This window comes from Haemaphysalis longicornis, unplaced genomic scaffold (genome assembly GCF_048455015.1).
Source record: "Haemaphysalis longicornis isolate Haplotype H1 unplaced genomic scaffold, Haemaphysalis longicornis Haplotype H1 scaffold_4, whole genome shotgun sequence".
Taxonomy (NCBI): domain Eukaryota; kingdom Metazoa; phylum Arthropoda; class Arachnida; order Ixodida; family Ixodidae; genus Haemaphysalis; species Haemaphysalis longicornis.
The window spans coordinates 56,716,323-56,724,583 of NW_027526361.1; positions in this window are offsets into that span (position 1 = coordinate 56,716,323).

The window sequence follows — 8,261 nt, forward strand, 5'->3', positions numbered from 1 at the left end:
GCGTAAGAGAAAGAATGCCGCTGGGCCACTGCAAGTTTGCGCAAGAGAAATGTTTCTGAGTGCAGAGCCTGCGGCGGCGTGTAACATTAGCTTTGCCCTTCCCAGGTCGAAGTGTCGCCCCGACTAGTGCAGGAGACAGCAGGTCATGATATTGCTGCACTCCGCATCAGTGAGGGCGTACACCCTAAAGGTGACTACATATCGCATTGCATAAATCGTTAAAGAAATACGACAAATTGCTAAGCAATTGTGTTGCATACCTGAAACTCCATTCACTTGACACGTGTTCTGCCAGAGCGCCCAGCCCAAATTCGCTGCACCAGGCGACGCGCCGACAGCGGGGCCGATTCGCGCCTCGGCCAAACCGCCCGAGATAAGTATTTCCTGCTATCCCCCTCCTTTGATACCCCTTCCCTTCCCCCTTGGGCCTGATAAGGTGTCGGCACCCCACGCCAGACAGTTTCGGGCCCTTTTCTCTCCCTCTTGCCCCCTCCCGTAAAACCTCATCGCATCGCATCGCGGACGTGCCCCAACTTGCAGGCGCCGGAGAGTCGCCTCTCCTTTTGCCTTCTGAACGGCTGGGCCGAATAATGCCTCGGACGAACGGCCCGCGGCAGACGCGCAGCGACATGCCTGGAGACGCTGCCGCTGTGTCGCCTTCCCTTTCCCCGTCGTGGCGGCTAGGTTGACGCAACCGCTTCTCCTCCATTCGTCGGATTCAAGCTTCGGCCAACGAGAGTCCTGATTGGAGCGATTCAAACCGCTCGCGGCTGCAACGGACCCCCAGGTTTACCAAACCAGCCTGGAAGCACAGCGAGTGCGGCAATGTTTTCGGAGGCACCGAGTTGAAACGTGATGTCGCCTTTGTGTGAGCCATGTAACACTTCTGTTTCCGTTGTACATACTGTATATAAATGTAGCTTCAACTCTTAGTCGGCTCGAGAACTTCATCGCTCTGCTCTGCGCATCGTCGATAGCGGAAGGAGCAAGGCAATGTCGCAGCACAGCTTTCCGCGCTCGGATGGCCAGTCGCAACAGTGGTGGCAGCTGTGGGATGCCCATTCCTAAGAGCCGTTATCTTTTTTACCCGCCGAAAAATTGGAATCATGATTGGTGCTTCACTGAGCTACTCCCATACAGACGCCGCCACCTTCAGTTATCTGCACGTAGCAAACATGCCACTTGCGTGGTACAGCGGTTAGCGTGCGCGCGTGACAGTGAAGAGGTCCTGGTCCCAAGTCGTGCTCAAACGGGGCATTCCTCCCACGTCATCAGACAATCCTTCGCATAGTAAGTAGTTACTAACCAAAACGTCATTAAATGCTTCGAAAATGAGAAGCTTGTCCCGGTCGTTAATATGTGGCGTTAGTTCTCCGCTTCTCGGTCGGCGAGGGCCGACGAAACACGACAGGACAGGAAATACTTTACAAATAGTATAATAACTTTTAATGGTCGCGCGCCTGGAAAGCGTAAATGATAGGGAAGTGTGTTTCCATTGGAAAAAAATGATGGAAGCTCACACTAATGCGTAAGACTTGAAGGTAGAGAAGCTGTACGCAACCTTCGCGACCATCACGAAGGTTTAAGCCCACGATTTCACCCGATTTGCTTATTCTTCTCTGCCAAAATAACCTTTACTCCATCGTTGTTGCTATAAGTGTGAGCTTCTTTCATTTTTTCCGCAGTAATAATCGTTGGACATCACCTTGCAGGAGCGTACGCTATGACGCGTGTTTCTCGTTCCGAGCGAGTGGTGCCACGAATACGGCGAGCGCTGGAGTTCTCTCTTTTTTTTCTTGACAATCTTGGCCAATCACTTTAAGCGGGTATGCTTTGCTTGACAAACATGCGCCCGGGACCGCCGCGAGGCACGCACGGCCGAGCGCCCGGAATTTTTTTTTAAACTGCCGGGCGGTCGCCGCCATCGTGGCTAATCTTCCTAAGTGGGTGTGCTTGGCTTGAAAAACGTGCGCAGGGGACGCTGGGAGGACATCACGAGGCACGTACACACGAGCGCTAGGTATTTTGTTGGTTTTGTTAACTGCCGGGCGGTCGCCGCGAGGCCCGCGCTCACTTGTGCGCGCTCGGCAATTTCTTGGTATTTTTAAATGTGGACACGAAAAATTACGATTTGCTAAACAGCTTCGCTTTAAAAGCAGCAAAAACGCTGCCTTCAAGCACCTAGCAAGCACGAAACCATAACGCCTGGACCTACGATGACATGGAGAGAGATCTCTATGATTCTTACGCATGGTGTGACGTCTAACGCGCCGACAGTGACGGCTTACTCTCGCTTACATGCGACAGTCGGGACCTGCGCCAGCTCATCACTGCGAAAGCATCCTCCGGCGGTCTGTTTGTGACCTCGGCAGAGAAGAACACCATGTCCTGGATTTAGCGCCCGCATGACAAGGTGAGCTCAGTTTCCTTTACGCATTCACAGAACAAAATTTTGAATCTAACAAAACAAGACCATGTTTCGTCAACTTGTAGAACTAGGCGAGCTCGCGTATGACCTTGAAAAATCAGCATTATGCGTCCGTATCATTAGCCGCTCAAGGCTGCAATCGTCCACTAAAAGCAAGACTGGCACTTATCAATGTGAACCAGAGGGAACAGGCCAATACATTCTGGTGGATCAGGGTAATTTATGCTCCAATATATATTTTTGTTTTAAAGCCAAAGATTTCTTGGTGGGACCGATTGCGTCCTGTCAAAAAACTAACGCATTTCCCATAGACCGGTTGGTCGACCGAAAAGCTCTTATAGAATATCTGGACGCACACAGCGTGCGTGAAACCGGGCTTCCAAGCTTCGCACTTTCAGCGAAGGTTGGACGCATTTATAGCGAAGGTTTTGATCCACTTTTGGCGCATTTTTGGATGTTATAAAACCTTCGCGCTTCTCTCAGCTTTCGTTAGGAAGGGCTGGTAAACTTTTTTTGTTCTTTTTTCTTAAAAAGGGCTAGCTTTTGGCGCTCCAGTCAAGCCTCCGAGTGTCACTCGTGACCTCGAACTGCGTCCTCAAGGAAACAACCTGGAGTTTCGTTGACGCTAGGTGCTCGGTTCCAACCTGCTCACTCTAGAACTTGGTAGCCTCAGGACTCTCGAAAGAATGAGACTATAACCGAAGATTTACCGAAGAACTCCCGAAAGGTTGAGGCCAGACAGCATCTTTACAGCGCAACTAATTCACGGTTTTAGCACAGCGACTAGCGTACGCTAACACTATGGCGGCGGGTACCGGGACCCGACCGGGCAGGTGCGCATTCGTTCCGTGGGGACGGACGCCCATCCTCGCCGAGCCCGCGCATTAGTATCGCTGAGGGGCGAGCACCTGGCCCTCCCCGCGCACGCATGCGCACTGGGGTCCCGGTAACCCGCCGCCGTAGCGTTAGCGTAAGCTATCTACTATGCTGTGCGAGAAAAAAATAACAGACCAAAATTTACTGCATGCAGATGTCGGCCAGTACCAAGGCATTCTCTTTTGAGCACTGACGATGATGGCGATAGCTCGCATCTGCACCCAGGAAAACCTCAAACAGGCGGCACCATACGAACCGTGACATGCACCGCATAAAGAAATATTACACGTGCGGGCTATCCGAAAGAAAATCGAGGAAACTATGCGAGGAGGGCCCACACTGGAAACCTCACAATCTGTTAGCCGGTGCAATAGAGTGTTGCTTAAGTTCCACACCCTGTTATGAAAAAGATGTGCGAAAAACGGGGACAAGAAGAAGAAACAGACAGCGCATAAGCGAGCGCTGACAGTCAAATAACGCAGTTTTTTTTCAACCACGACAACATTTACATAACAGCAACGATAAAAGTGGGAGGAAGGAAAAGGGCGAACAATGAGTTGGGCGTTCGACAACGAAAACCTGTACCCTTCGGTGCATGCACGCTGATAGACGCTTGCCATTTTGTTTGATGTCACATTGTCTGTCGCACCACACCCAGCCCATTGTTCATTCAGTCAGACCTATGAGTCAAACCGATCTGTACTCGGAGTGCATATCGGCGTGATGGCATTTCGCCTGCGGGCACCGTGGATCACGCTTCTCCTTATTTATAAATAAAATTGTTCAATCAATCAATCAATCACGCAATCAATCAATGAATGAAATGACGTCATGATTTAGACAACAAAAACTGAAGGTAAACAGTTGGGGGCTGCTGACGACAAACAATCGCGGGTTGTATTACATGATGTTTCTCGTGCTTGATTGTCTGTGAGTTTGTGTCTGTCACTGTATTTGTGTATATATATATATATATATATATATATATATATATATATATATATATATATATATATATATATATATATATATATATATATATATATATATATATATATATATATATATATATATATATATATATATATATATATATATATATATATATATAGAGAGAGAGAGAGAGAGAGAGAGAGAGAGAGAGAGAGAGAGAGAGAGAGAGAAGAGAGAGAGGGGGGGGCCTCGAAGGTCACCCGCCTTTCTTAGCACGGGTCTTTGCGAACGCATGCGCGTGTAGCATCGACATTTCCTGAGAGACCGCACTCAAAGACGGTACCACTGCCGCCGATGTTCTGAGAGAACGCTTTGTTCCCGCCTTAATGACCAGAGGTAGCGGCTTCCTTCCTGTCTCCAACAACTTCCGGTTTGCGTTAGGTGGCCTGGGTCCCGCGGATGCGCCCCGGGCTCAAGGCGTACGTATAAGACAGCTGCGCTTATTTCCTCCCTAGAAAACAGACAAACAAGTACACGAACCGAAGTGCTTCTTCCGTTGTCCTCACAATTTTGCTGCTGTGGCCGATCCGAGAGGCAGAGCAAATAGCCTTCCGGCCCTACAGCGGTGTTCTCTTAGGTCAATCTGCGCGGGAATGGGCATGCCTTCCCTGCGATATCGGCCGCGCCACCTAGCAACGCCCAAACGTTCCATTTTGGGGTGAAACATACTCATATCATGAATATATAATATCGCCGAAGTTTTTTTGCTACCTGCCGTACAAGGACGAGTCCGTGCTACAGGGCCGCCCGCGAAAAATATAACCATGCATGGAGGTGTTTCGAACTATCAAGAGCCTCCAGATGCGACGAACATTTCCGTCTGGGCACCACACCACAATTACACCACAAATTAATGTAATAACATCCCACGCAATTTCGCCTTGCGTGTTAGTGAAGGCCGGGAAAACAATAAAGGCGGCGCCTATGACAGAGATAGTGGTGTACGTGGACTGATCTTGCTCATTTATTCCCGCTTACATGCGCCTTTACTGCGTTAAGTTAACGCGTTGTGAATTAGTATAGGTTAAGGTCCAATAGATTTTCACAGAAGAGCTGTGTAAGGTTGAGCTTAGTCGGGTGGCATTCGCAAAAAATACTGAGTGCACGTGAGCGGGTGCCTCGTGGGGAGCGCCCGGCGTGGTCCAGCTCGACCTTCGAGAACACTTTGTCCATAGTTCGTGGCCTGATAACTCGTGTGCTCTTCTGCTCGTCAGTTCACGTCCGCTCGCGCTGAAGTGGGAGTACTGAACAGTTCGCGTTTCAGACGCCGAGTTCGCGAAGCCGGTTGCCGCAGGTTCTAGCGTGCGCTAACGTGGCCCCTTTCGGCAGAAATGTGGAAGGCGGCAGACAAAACGGTCCGGGGCTGCCAGTCATGGAGAACTTTCAGCGGCGACTTCGGAAATCCGTGTGAGGTACAACAGCTGGGTCTCCGACGAAGGGAGCGGGGCCGCCAGCTCGGCTGTTTCTCCAGCCTTGCAGCACTAGTGGAAGCTGCGGCAATTTTTTTTTTCTCGTTTACACAATAGCGAAAATATCTGGCGCAAGGTTGAAGCGATCTTCAAGCACCACCCAATAGTTAACCACTTTCAGTACTGTCCGTGATGGCGTGTACAAAATAAACGATAGGTGATTGTTATAGCTCTGTCCCGCGGATTCACCGCCAGCTTGTGTGGGTTATTTTGTAAGTACGTATAATATGCGCACAAAGTTAATTAACAGGGCCATATGAAGACGAAATCCATCCAAATTTGTGTATTTTGATAGAACTTGGCTTCAGTGTCTCACTCAGCTCCATTCCAGCCACGAAAGACGTTTTTTTTTTAACTGAAGAAACGCAAGAAGTATTGGAAAACTTTTAAATTTCACGTTATAGCGACGTGTTATAGGCGTGGCGTACGTCACATGGGCCATCACTAAAAACAATTGTCAGTGCGTTAACTGCTCGTAAGTGCTTAAGTGGCAAGGTCAAACGGAACTAGAGTTCCCACTGCAATCGCGCAGTCATGGTTCTTGGCGCTGGTTAAGGTCGGCTGCCGCCAATCGCGCTTCTCTGTGACGTCACAGAAAAGTTGCCGGAAAGTGGCTAGGGAGTCGCCACTGCTTCACACGTTTTCTTTAATATCTCCATTATGTGTTCGAAGTTCAGGATCAAGATTGGTACCATTGTTATCGGGACAAAGCAGTTTTTATAATGAACTAAACATGCATTTTGTCTTCATGGCCCCTTAATGCAGGGCAGCTATTATTTTGTGGTCGGTAAATCGGTTACCGAAATGCTTCGTTCACTTTCATCCCAATATAACTGCGCAAAGTGCACCGTGTCAGAAGTTCGTGCGAATAACATCTACTCTTTGGTCATGCGCCCTTTTAAGGGACCCTTGACGGCTGAGTCGTCGGTATGCAGCGACAGGGATGCCATCATTACGTCCACGCTCGCGGTTATACTCCCGACATATGCGTAAATGCCGCACTGGCCTCTTTCATGCATCGAGTGCGATTTCTGTAGGGACTGCTTAAAATTCGACGCATTATCGCTCACTACTGCAAAAAGAACACGACGTTTCTGAGTTAGCAGAAGGCGGAATAAATTTTGTTTCAACCAATATCTTTGATTAACGGGGCCTTCAGAGGTCAGGGGTCGACTCAGTCCACGAGTCCTTGTGCGGTCGCCTCCAGCCGAGCCCTCTTGACTAGCTGAAGCTGGTCGGGGAGTTCGGATGTGACCAGCAGTGTTGTACGGAACGGCGTTACAAGGAACGGCGTTCCTGGAACTAGTTCCTTTTTGGAGGAACGGAGGAACGCCACCGTTCCATTAAGGGTCGGTGGAACTGTAACGGTAACTCGTTACGTTTTTGAAGGAACGGCAGGAACGGCATTCCTGCCATTACATCGCTAGGATTTGGCTGTTTTTTATGCCAAGGCTCGAGAACAAAAATCCACAAAGCGCTACTGCGTTTCTCTTCCTATAAGATGGTCAATTTGCCCGCCCTTTAGCCGTACTTGCTTCCTCGAGGGTCAAAGGCAGAAGAATAACCACGCAGCAGGCCGCAGCTTGTGTTTGCTTTCATGCTGGTTGCTTGCGCGGCGTTCGACAGGTGAATAGCGTAGCCGCGAGAATGCTTTTCACTCTTCATCGTTTGTCTGGGGAGGCCAGAATGCGCGTCTGGCCGATAGAATTGTTCCCTGGCGGGGAAAGAATAGAGAGTTTTAGCAGTCCGTCCGTTCTGTCGTATGCGTTGTTACTGGGTTGACCGGGACCCGGCTGGGCACTTGGGCATTCGTCGCGGTAGGGGAATTAGTTCTGCGGGCCTGCCTTCGCCATGTCCGTGCCTCCGCATCCTTCCTACTCGCCCTTCCGCGCGCTCAGGAGCAGACCGGTCTCGGCCAACCCGGTAACAACGTAGCCAACGAAACGGACGGACTGCTAAACGGGATCCGGACATTTCGGTGTCGGACATTTCGGTCCAGCACGTTTCGGTGTGGACATTTCTGTGCACGGACATTTTGGTGCACGACGTCTTGACCTAGAGATTTTGAGTGAGAGGATGCCCCAGGCATTCTTTGAACATTTTAGCTTTAATATTGTAATTTCGTGACTTGATAGGATTTTACGTTCGAGACTTGTGCTTGCGCCGCCGTTCGTGGAAACGAACGCTAAGCCCTGGCGGAGCATCGCCACGTGAAACCCAATTTCTGTAGCAGATGGCAAAAATTAACGTTGTTATTTTGGATCCGTTCAACCATTTTTCTGTTATTTTAACATTCATGTGAACAACCCTAATACTTTAAGTGTTACCAAAGCGCTTTCCTTTCACTTCACCCAACGGTGCAAGACGCTGCTGCTTTTAGTCTATTCCTCCCCTCTCCCCCCCCCCCCCCAGGAAAACTTCCGCAAAAAAAACAACAACAGAAAAACGAGTTCGATTAGGCGCGTGTGCATTTCGGTTTAATTAATCTCTCAATC